Here is a 12627-nt window from a genome sequence, read left to right as displayed (position 1 = left end):
TGTGGATCAGCAGGGAGGGACACTGGCACAAGAGTCACAAGCACTGTCTGAGTCTCAGTGCCTGAGCCTTCACTGTGACAGGACCTTGGGTGAGTCATTTCCTCTTTCCTCTCCTCAGCTACCTAAGAGAATTGCACCAGTGAGCCAGGTCAATGATGCTGTGCTACCTGGATTGAATATCTACAATATTCCAGGCACTATGCCATCTGCTTTACTTGCATTTCTCCCTTCTTTGTCAAGTACTTTTGCTCCAGTGGCCTTCGTGGGGCAAAGTCCAGCATCCTATGAAAGAGAACAATAGTGGGGATCTAATTTAGATGGCACAGAAATCCTTTCGGAGAAATTACATTACATTAAATTATTAGGTGGGTACAAGAGTAATTGTGGTTTAAAAGGTTACAAATAATTGCAAAAACTGCAATTACTTTTGCTCCAACCTAATACCCTGAAAATAAGATCTAGCCAGACAATCAGCTCTAATGCGTCTTTTAGAGCAAAAATTAATATAAGACCCGGTCCTATAATATTATATTATATAAGATCGGGTCTTATAGTAAAATATAAGTATTACATTATGTAAGACTGGGTCTTATATTATGGTAAAATAAGACCGGGTCTTCTATTAATTTTTGCTCCAAAAGACGCATTAGAGCTGATTGTCTGGCTAGGTCTTATTTTTGGGGAAACATGGTACATTTAAAAGGTAACTTGAAGTTTGAAAATGAGAGAGCTAGGGTGGGAGAGACTCCCAAGCAGAGGTAGCATCATGTACAAAGGACCTGGGATGGGAAGTAGCTTGGCCTTTTTGGAATAGAGTGAGGCCAGTGTGACAGAGTGAGTGTGAGAAGGGGAATGGCCCCAGATAGGGGTAGTGAAGAAGGCAGGGGCCAGAGCTGACAGGGCCCTCTAGATAGTGGTCAGGAATTTGCATTTTACCTGCTGAGCTCTGGCAAGACACTGGAGAGTTTGTAAACAGGTATGGGCACACTTGCTTTTAGAATCCAGGAAGGTGTTAGACTCAGAGTAGAAATCACATGCTTCCTTGTGAGCAGAGCAGAGCAGCCATGAAGAGAAGCCTTGTGGATGGACCTTCTGCTGCTGAGGTGACAGAAATGTGTCCTTGTTACTGTGGACAACTGACATTGGACTGGTGACAGTGGTGATGAAGACACATGACAGGACTTGGGCTGGCGGCTCACTCTCCTGATTCTCCCCACTCCAGTGAATGTATTGCATGAGGTAAAGAGGGTGGGAGGCAGCTGATCGTTCATTGAGTTCAGGCCAATCTGTTGCTCCTGCTAAGGAAAGACAGAGATCACTGAGACACATAGCCCCACTTCCCTTGTCTGGATCTCAAACACTAGAAATTCTTCTCTTGTTCATGATAAGAATCCTATGTCTCCTCCTCTGACATTTTCCCTGTTATAGCCACACCCAGCCACAGTTCCTGAACATTTCATGTTCTTTAAAAGATACTATTATTATTGACTCAGGACATAACATTTTCCCTTAATGGACTATAATTCAGAAGGAACACAGATTACATTTATTTAAATTTTTAGCTGTAGCCACGGAACATGATTTTATTTTTTGCATTTTTAGATCATAAACCATATGGAGCTAGTTCTCATTCCTACATTCATTTTAGTGGAACAAAGAATTAGACAAATGTCTTTTAAGTTTATATTGAATATAACTCAGTACCCTTACTGCTTATCAGAATACCTTCCATATATACTGTTCCACAACGGAGCATAAATATAAATAATTTATGTGTATGTTTTTTTAAATTTTTTATTGGGGAATATTGGGAAAGAGTATGTTTCTCCAGTACACATCAGCTCCAAGTCGTTGTCCTCCAATCTAGTTGTGGAGGGCGCAGCTCAGCTCCAAGTCCAGTCGCTGTTTTCAATCTTTATTTGCAGGTGGCACAGCCCACCATCCCATGTGGGAATTGCACCGGCAACCTTGTTGTTGAGAGCCCGCACTCTAACCAACTGACCCATCCAGCCGCCCCGCCAGAAGCTCAGCGGCAGCTCGTTGTCTTCAATCTAGTTGTGGAGGGCGCAGCTCACTGGCTCATGTGGAAATCGAACTGGTAACCCTGTTGTTAAGAGCTCACGCTCTAACCAACTGAGCCATCTGGCTGCCCTACGTGTGGTTTAAAATGCCCCACTGCCAGACAAAGTCAAAGTCTCTTTCTTGACCTATATACCCCCATCCCACTCCTCAAAGATAACCACTGCTATCATTTGAGCTGTACTTTGCATACGTTTTTCTATGCATATTGAAATACATATACATGAATAAATACATTGGTCTATTCATCAACTGATTCATTTATTCATTTTTAGATACAAAATTGGAATCACAGAATAACACTGATCTGCTACTTATGTTTTTCACTTAACAAGGTGCATGCTTTAAAATTATTTTCATTAAGGTATGATTTAGAGAAAATAAAATTCATTCCTTTTAGTATACAGTTCTGTAAGACTTCAAAAATGCATATAGTTGGGTGACCATCACAACAATCAAGATATCATGCCAAAAAAAGTTATTTTGTGTTCCTTTGCAGTCAACCCATTTTCTCCACCCGGATCCTGACAATGACCTATTTGGTTTTCTGACTCCCAAATTTTGATAGCTGTAGGTTTTCATTTGGTATTTTCATTTTAATTCTGTCCTATGTATTTTTTACTTCCCTTGAGTCTTCCTCTTTGACCCATGAATTAATTAAATATGTGTTTAGTTTCCAAGCTCTTGGAGATTTTCCTGTTATCTTTCTATTATTGATTTCTAGTTTTATTCCATTATTGTCAGATAACACATTTTGTTTGATTTCAATTCTTTAAATTTGTTAAGGTTTGTTATATGACCCAAGAGATTATCTATCTTGCCCAATGTTCCATGTGTATTTGAAAAGAGTGTGTATTCTGCTGTTTTGGGGTGGAGTGTTCAAAACGTCAGTTAGATCCAGTTCATTGATGGTGGTGTTCAGTTTATCTATAACTTTGCTGCTTTTTTGTCTACTATTAATAGTTCTATCTATTCCTGAGAGAGGAATGTTAAAGACCCCAAGTATAATTGTGGATTTGTCTATTCCCCTTTTAGTTCTGTCAGTTTTGCTTCATGTACTTTGAGACTCTGTTGCTAGATATAATACATATTTAAAATTGTTTTATCTTCTTGGTGAACTGACTGACCCTCTTTATACCCGGTAATTGTGTTTGATTTTAAGTCTATATTGTCTGATAATGCAGGCTACTCCCACTTTCTCTGAAGTGTTTCTATCGTATATTTTCATCCATCCCTTTACTTTTAAGCTACCTATATCACTATATTTGAAGTGAGTTTCTTGTAGACAACATACGAGTATAGTTGGGCCATTTTTTATTTTTTACATCCATTCTTACAATCTCAGTCATTTCATTACATATTTAGACCATTGACAATGTAATTATTGATAAGTTTCAATTTAGAACTACCACTTTATTATTTGTTTTTTGTTTGTCCCTTCTGTTTTTCATTTACCCTGTTTTCCCTTTATTGCCTTCCTTTGGCTTATTTGAATGCTTTTCAGTACTCCATTTACATTTTTCTATTGTGATTTTGAATATATCTCTTTGTATATATCTCTTTGTATTTTTGTTGTTGCTTTATGGATTACAAACTATCTACTTAACTTTTCACAATGTATTTAGAATTAATACTTTACCACTTCGATGGATATGTAGAAACCTCACCTTATAGGTCTACTTACACTCCCCTCCCATGCTATATATATTTGCCTAAGGTATTATATCTACTTTGAAATCTACATAGATATCTACGATAGCTATAATATTGAAAGCTCCATCAGTCAATGTTATATTTTACTATGGTTTTCCAATATTTGCCATGCTTTTAGAAACCCATTCAGCTGTATCTTCATATTCACTTCCCCCCTAGATCTCTATGAGTCCCAAATTGGGGTAGGAGGCAGTGGGAATGAAAAATATGCCATTCACAGTGTTTTAAAATTTGCAGTAATATTCTACTTTAAGAGTGATATAGGTCATTATTAATAAATTAAGCAATATCCTGGGTAGCATGTGCCCAGAGAGATTAGAACATTCAGATCCCTGATGGCTTCAGGACACAATGGGAAAAACTTTAAATTAATTTCAGGTTCTACTACTGAGTAGGCATTCAAAACAGTTTCCCTGATTTCCTTAACCTGTTCTAACTTCCTACCTTGGTCTGAATTATAGGATTAAATAGGTAACTTGAAAAAGTGTTAAGATTAAAGGAGACACAATTTAGAGTACCACTTGTTTACATTAATTTTGTAAATATTAATTACCTGCCTTCCATGTCATCTTTCTCAGAGGAAACACCTGTTCTGACTGTTCCTTTTCTATCTACCATCTTTAAAAAGCAGTCAATTCACATAATCCTTATACCAAATTCTCTTGACCAGGGGGTCAGGATTTCATTTCTATCATCATCACCATTGCCAACACCAAGAGTGGTTGTTGTTAAATGAGTACCCATGGGGATGTTTAAATGACCTGTCCCTAACTGCTGGTGGCCCATCATCTGCATAAGAGGTCACTGATTATATGCAATGTTTGTTAAACTTTTTCCGTTATCACCCCCCAGGAACCTTTTCAGACATTTTTTGCCTCATTACTCTAACCCCACTCCCCAGGGGAATGTGAATTTTTTAATATCACAGCCATAGTTTATTTGTTTATATGCTATGGTCCTTTGGAGGTTCACAGACCATTGTAATATCTATGAAAACCCTGACCCCAAGAACCAACATTAGGCCCCTTGGGGGCAATGTCACCTCTGTTGAGAATGCATGGTATATTGTGATTAGGGCAAAAGCTGCAATCCCATTCCTGCTCCATCTATCCCTCGATCCACACTAGAAAATCTGTCAAGACTGGATGCCCAGCCTCGATGGACCATCCATGGAGCCACCAAAGTGTTGATATGGAGCAGTGCTCTGGTCTCTACTCCTGGAGGGCCTTGTAGACCTCCATCCTCATCCCTGTCTGGAAGAAATCTTCTTTCCCTCTCTGTATTCACAGATGCTCTTTCCTCTCTACCAAGTACAAACAGCCCAATCGTTTCCATAAGTTTACGTTTTCACAAAGGATGGAAAAAACACAGGCTTCAGACACGCTCTGCTTCCAGCCCCCTCACAAACCTTCCCTAAGGCAGGGGGAAGGGGCACAAGCCTGGCGCCTTGCTGCAAGGAGGGTAAACATAGGGAGAGCAGAGATTAACCACCTCAGCAGTATATGCCCTGATCCCTTTGTTAATGCTCTGCCACCAGCAACTACAGGTGCCCAGGCTGCCAGTTTCCATCTCTGGCTCTGGCGGTGGCATGGGGAGCATGTAAGCTCTTTGCCATTCGTGTCTGTGCTTTGGAGTCACACACATCTGTGAAGAGAAGATAGCGATACCTCACCATCACAGTTGTCATAAGGATTAAATCCAACATGAAGAACCTGGAGCTGGGCCCCTCTAAATAATATGCTCTGTAAATAGTAGCTGTTTTTCCTCCCTGGATCTGGGAACTCATGTGGTTTTGACCTGCCCTCTCAGCCAGGGCCCCTTAACCAGATCACTGGTCAGAATCACCCTGGGGATCCTTTTCTAAACCCTCATATGAATATCCCTTGTGGGTGGAAATAGGACTTCTGTATCATAGGCCACTCAGGTTGTTCAGCTGTAATAATATGGGCCCCAGAAAATGGATATGCCCATTTGGCACCAACAGTGTATGTGTGTCCATTCCACCAGCATTAGGTATTAACAGCTTTTGTCATTATTGCCAAATCTGACTTCTTAATTTTTCTCAGGTCAGCCCCACTGGAAGAATCATCTCAGAAGGTCTGTTGTTAAACTTACAAATGCACAGGCTCCTCCCCTTGGGTTCCCATTTAGCAAGTAAACATACAGAACACCCAGTTGAATTTCAATTTCAGATGAACAAGATATTGCGTGTGACATACTTACACTAAAAATTATTTGTTGTTTATCTGAAATTCAAATTTAAATGGGTTAAATTTAATCTGGCACCCTTACACCTGGAGGGATTTGGAAGCGAACCAAGGTGCTCTAGTCAACAGGCCCAGCTGAGCCCCCAGCAGATGTCAACACCAATTGTTTCGACCAGGTGAGTGAGCTCTCTCTGATGTCCCAACCTAGTGGAACTACCATATGACTGCAGCCGCAGGTGATAGACTCCACATAGAGCAGAAAAACACCCAGCTGAGCCCAGCCAATCCACAGAATCTTGAGAGACAAAAAAATGCTATTAGTTCGGTGGGGTTTGTTAAACAGAAGTGGAAATGTGTGGTTTGGTGAACTCTCCCTCTTCTTCTGTCTGTAATCATTGGATAAGATAGGGATTTGCTGATCGTTGAGGTTTGGTAGGACTTTGTTATAATTTTGGCTGTTGTCTCTGTGTGTGAGTTTGTGTGTGGGTATAGATTTCAAACATTAATTCAATTCTTTCTTGAAGGGATTTCCAAGAGAAATTTTCATGATGTATGATTTTCATCCTACTCCTGGAATTTACAAATGTATTCCTAACCCCTTCTACAAGACAAGCCTCCACTGCAATCATGCTTGTTAAGGGAATGAGAAGGTATTGCTACAAACTGCTCCCTGAGACACATGGAAAGCCATATCCTCAGAAGGTGGCATGGTGAGCACACAATCAGAGCAAGGGGTATTTATTCACTTTGAGAAGTGTTCTTCAAAGAGGGTGTCCTGAAACACTTTCTCCTGCTTTAGGGATAACCTTACAAGGAAGCCACTATTCTTTTTTTTTTTTTTTTTTTTTTGGGGGGGGGTAGGGGAACAGGACTTTATTGGGGAAGAGTGTGTACTTCCAGGATTTTTCCAAGTCAAGTTGTTGTCCTTTCAATCTTAGTTGTGGAGGGCGCAGCTCAGCTCCAGGTCCAGTTGCCGTTGTTAGTTGCAGGGGGCACAGCCCACCATCCCTTGCTGGAGTCAAGGAGTCGAACTGGCAACCTTGTGGTTGAGAACACGCACGCCAACCAACTGAGCCATCTGGCCACCCGGGAGCTGAGCGGCAGCTCACTGACTTCATTCTAGTAGCGGAGGGCGCAGCTCTCTGGCCCATGTGGGAATCAAACCGGCAGCCCCGTTGACCAGAGCTCATGCTCTAACCAACTGAACCACCTGTCCGCCCCCCACATGACTTTTAGAACAAGCCTCTCAATTTCTTTAAAAAAAAATGTCTGTTAGGATTTTGATTGGGATTGCACTGAGCCTGTAGATCAGTTTAAAGGGAATAGACATTTTAACAATACTGAGTCTTGTGACCCATGAAGACGGTACATCCCTCTGTTTATTTAGGCTTTCTTTAATTTTTCTCTGCAATTTTTTGTGGTGTTCATATTACCAGAGTGTTCATGTTACCCTTCTCGGTGAGATGTCCAGGCTTGGCTTCTGCACCAGAGGTCAAACCTAGCGGTTCCCGGGCTTGGCTCTCACACTGGGGGTCGAACCCGGCGGAGTCTGGCTAGCTTCCCACACCGGGGGTTGAACCCGGGCCTTGGGAAGGAAAATTGGGAATCATAGGCACTACATTCCCGGGGGTTGGGCCCTCCTTGGTGCAGTGTCCAGGTTCTTGGCATCTCGAGCAAAGAATTGAATGAAACACAGAGGTAAAGTGTTGAAAAAGTTTATTAGAAGAGACAGTACACTCCAAAGAATTAGGAGCGGGCCGAACACAAAGAAAATCTATTCAAGGCTCAAAGGGCTCAAGGTGGCATTATTATTAGGAGAAAAAGTACACTCCAAAGAATTTGGAGTGGGCCCTGAGCAAAAGCAAGGCTCAAAAGGCTCAGAGTTCATTATTAGAAGGGAAAGTACACTCCAAAGTGTTTGGAGTGGCCTGAGCAAAGGCAAGGCTCAAGAGCTCAAGAGGCAGTGACTCGCAGGAGCCTGGGGATTTTATCTTTTTTATCCTCTGGGATGGGCTGTTCTCTTCCAAGCGCGGGACCACTTGATTGACACCTGTGATAAATAAGGGGCTATTACCTCATCCTCTTAGACTGCGCATGTCCTTTCCCAGAGTTCAGTCTGTTACAATGATATTAATGAACTTCTAAGCATATGTATGACATTACAATGATGGTATAATGAGGCTAGGGTGAAGTGGAGGTCGTGGTGGCCTCTACCAGTGGTTAATGCTTAGGGCAGATAAGGGAAGAATTTGGGAGGTCTCTAGGTGGTGCTCCCTGTAGATTGTGTTGGACGTGCAGTAATGCAGAGACCCAACGCCTGTCTCTAACTGCCTGCTTTATTTTCCCTGAGAGACATGACCCCCATAAATCTCTGTGGGAAGTTGAAGGATGGGAGGTCTCTTCTTCTGTATCTGCTTCAAGATGAGAAGGGGGGAAGAGCTGTTCCCACCTAATGGGGATTCATGAAACTCTTGCCCTATCTGTTCTTAAATAAAGAAGAGAGGGGTCTCATATCTGTCTTGGTTGGAGTGCATTGGAAGCCTCGCTGGGACATAACTCGTACCCTAGATGAGGACAGACAGATGTTAATTAATATATTAAAAACGCTGGCTCCAGGAGTAGGACTTGAAGCCTAATTATTTTAACTTTACCCAGAGATTAGGTATGGACTGTCCTGGAGGAGTGTCAAAACCCATTTGGTTTCTGGGATGCTGTTTGTTTATCCAAGAGTTAGGTCTGGAGTGGTCTGGGGAAATGCTGGGCTACCATGATTATAGTTAACAAGTTTTTAAGTAGTTATCTGAAGTGGGGGTGAGAAACATTTTGTGATTTGGGCGAGGACCAATCTTTAGTTTAGGACTAAGAAACTGATTGGAAGAGTGATTAAGACCACGGACTAAGGAGCTAAGAAACTAGGGGAAGTAGACTTAAAATTTCACTGTATTTCCCCCAAAATAAAACCTAACTGGAAAATAAGCCCTAGCATGATTTTTCAGGATGCTCATAATATAAGCCCTACCCCAATAATAAGCCCCAGTTAAAATCGTCAGCCAAATGGACGCATTTAGTACATCCATTGCAACACATGACAGAAGTATTGAATTATAAAATAATAATATTAATATGTAATTAAATATAAATAAATAATATTATTGACCTTAATACTTAAAATAAATGATAATATAAATTATAATTAAGTATTTGTAAATATCCAAGTGGGCACCTTTGGACGAGAGGTAAATGCGTATGTAAACAGATGAACTCGAGACTTACTGCCGAATGACCAATCCGAGTACAGACACAACACATGAATAACGTGCTCACTTGATAACGAACGGATGTGGTTGTGTCTAACATGAGTCTGCATAATTCAACACGTCGTGTGTTGTAATGGACATACTTAATGCACTCGTGTGAAATAAATGTTTTCTGAATTTTGGTGCCTGCAATTTTTCGTTGCTTTTGTGTGCACCATCATTCTTAACTTTTGTGTGGACCATCATTTTTGTTGTCACTCCTGTCTCGTAAGTCTTCAATTAACACTTGATTTAATGGTAGATTTAAAAGGAATACTATTTTGACCCCCAGACAAGATGGGTGCAAAAAGAAAGAGCTATTCCGTCCAGTATAAGAAGGGAATCTTGGAGGACTCCTGGGGCAAGAATCTTACGGCTTTCTGCAAAGAGAAGTTGGATCTCCAAATGGTCCGAAAATGGAGAGCAGAGTACAATAACCTCACTCAACAGGTGGACGAGGGAAATGCTAAGAAGTGCAAGTGTGGATCAGGTCAGCAACCATTATTTCCTGAGCTGGAAGACATCATCTGTGAATGGATTGCTGACAGGAGAGCAAAGGCTTTGGTTGTGCGCAGGGCTGATATTCAAGCATTTGCCCTTGCAATAGCACCACAGTTAGAAATATCCCCAGAAGAATTCAAAGCATCACAACACTGGCTGTGTGGCTTCCTTCAGCGATATGAACTATCTCTAAGATCCACAACACTGTTCAAGCTGGAAGATACTGAAGTTATTAAACGAGCACTTGCATTCAATTCCTTTGTTTTCTAAATAGCAACTCTCCAACATGATTGCTATGGATGCAACTGCAGTGTTTATGGGCCAACGATCTCAAATGACAATTTATCAGAGGGGAGCCTCGTCAAAATACATTCCCTCCACTGGTTACGAAAGTGCACGTGTTACCTGTATTTTGACAATTCGTCTGGATGGAAAGAAAGCCCCACCTCTAATCATCACTAAGAGCAAGAAAGATAAGGTTGAACGTGTTTCAGGCATTTATGTTCTTGAAGCTGAAAAAGCCTGGTGCACACAAGCAGTTATAAGGAAGTGGATCGATTTAATGCTGCCACTTGTTTTGCAAGGTGGCCAAAGAGGTCTGCTAGTCTGAGATTCAGCCAGCCCTCACCGCGCTAAAGACATGAGGAACTTCCTTACAGAGAGAATAGATCAAATAATGATTCCCGAAGGAATGACTGCCTATCTTCAGACTCTTGATATTGCAGTAAACGAGCCATTCAAGGACCATCTGCACATGGAAATCAATGACTACATTGAAAACAGAATTGAGAGAAATCAGCATGGAAACTTTGTGAAGCCTAGCCTGTAAGAGGTCGTGACTTGGGTGAAGAATTCCTGGGATACAATCACTGACAGCTGTGTTGCCAGTGCACTATGAGCAGGCTACATTGACAAGAAGTGCTCATTTAAGGAGAGCTCTATTGCTGGACATGAGAGACTGGGGCCAATGGTTCTACAGGAAATGGAGTCACAAGAAATTCAAGCCGGAATTCGGGGTTTAGAGAGTTATGACGATGTTCCAGAAGAAGATGACATGACTGTATTTGAATAAATGCAGATTTTTGTACATGAATAAATGAATACATGTAGATTGTCGTACATGAATAAATGTAGATTATTGTACATGAAAAAAATAAGACATCACCTAAAAATAAGCCCTAATGCGTCTTTAAAGCAAAAATTAGTATAAGACCCACCCAGTCTTATTTTCAGGGAAATACAGTATAGGGAGGGAGGCTTAAAACTTTTATAGAAAGGGAGCTTTCTCATAACATTCAGAGGACAGGCCTTGCACATCTGTGGACATAGATGTGCCACATAGATTATCTCTATGTAGTTCATACTTTTTGATGCTATTGCCAATGCTAGTAGTTTTTATTACCCTTTTCAGATATTACAAGTGTAGTTTTACTGGACCGTCTTCACCAAAAGTTACCCCTGAATCTTTTTGGTTGCAAGCACAAGTTACTCTAGGATGGAATAGATACTTGATGCTTAATATATGTATTGGTCGGGGTCCTTCAGAGAAACAGAGTCAACGTGATGTTTATATATAGATAGCGATATTTTAAGGAATTGACTCATGAGACTGTGGAGGCTCGGTGAGTTCAAAATCTGATGGGAGATGGTGGCAGGTGTGAGACTCGGGAAAGTACTACGGGAGAGTGAAGGCAGTCTGCTGGTGAGACAGGCAGAGCTTCACTTTTAGATAAAGTCCAGAGTGCTGTCTCCTGGCAGAGTTCCCTCTGGCTCAGGGGAATTCAGGCCTTCCACTGATTAGGTGAGGCCCACCCACAACATGGGGGTGCTGAGGCTTTACTCAGTCCACCCATTAAATGTAGATCTCATTCAAAAACACTCTCAAAGACACATCCATAATAGTGTTTGGTCAAATATCTGGGCACTGTGGCCCTGCCATGTTGACAAATAAAATTTACCAACACAACATTTGTTTTGCTTAGATTTCCACATCAACTTTTAAATATTACTGACAAGGTACTGAAGCTACGGAGAAAAATGTCCCAGAGAAAGTTCGATGACTCATCTCAATAAAATTAGTCACTGAAATTAAATAGTTTGGTAGCTTTTAATTTATCAGTGTGATTTGAATTGAATTGTGGAATTTTCTTCTTTATTCTCGAACAAATCCACCTCGACGATCCTGGGTTCTTGGATGACAAGGAAAAGAGGGAGAGAGCGTGTATGAATGCGTGTGTGTGTGTGTGTGTGTGTGTACTGGTAAATCTGTGAGGAATATTTATCACGAGGAATATTTGAGGTTAATTACCATGTGTTTCATCAGCCCTGCTCAATTCCTAGCACACATTAGGAAACTGATCAGGATGGTTGCTGTTTGTTTTTTCCCAGCTTTCCTTGGCCAGCATGCTTACCGTGGCGACTCGGTGACTCCTGTGGGGTTTTGGTACAGACTGAAAATTCGTTCATGATTCTTGCCTGAATTACTCATTACTATGATAGCTGTTAACTGTTGCTTTTGTAATTCTGTCATTCCTTCTAGGTTTATAAATTGACTTTCAAATGTTGGGTACAGCTTTCCCTTCTCCACATCAATTCTTCACGTAGTCATGTATTTATTGATATTAGCATGCTCATAGATTCCTGCTTCTCTCAAAGGGTTACCATCGGGCAGCATGATTATGCATTTTGATGCTCACATTGTCACAGAATTGGCCAGTATGAGCCCCAACAAGTTGGCTTCTGTGTCCATTTGACGCCTCCCTGGAATTCTTTGTGTACTCTACTCTGTGAGCCTTAATGCCTTCCCACGAGTAGAAAGGAAGTAATGATGT

The sequence above is a fragment of the Rhinolophus sinicus genome, chromosome 18, assembly GCF_057876585.1.
Source record: "Rhinolophus sinicus isolate RSI-liver-muscle chromosome 18, RSI-T2T, whole genome shotgun sequence".
NCBI lineage: Eukaryota > Metazoa > Chordata > Mammalia > Chiroptera > Rhinolophidae > Rhinolophus > Rhinolophus sinicus.
This window is presented reverse-complemented; position numbering follows the sequence as displayed.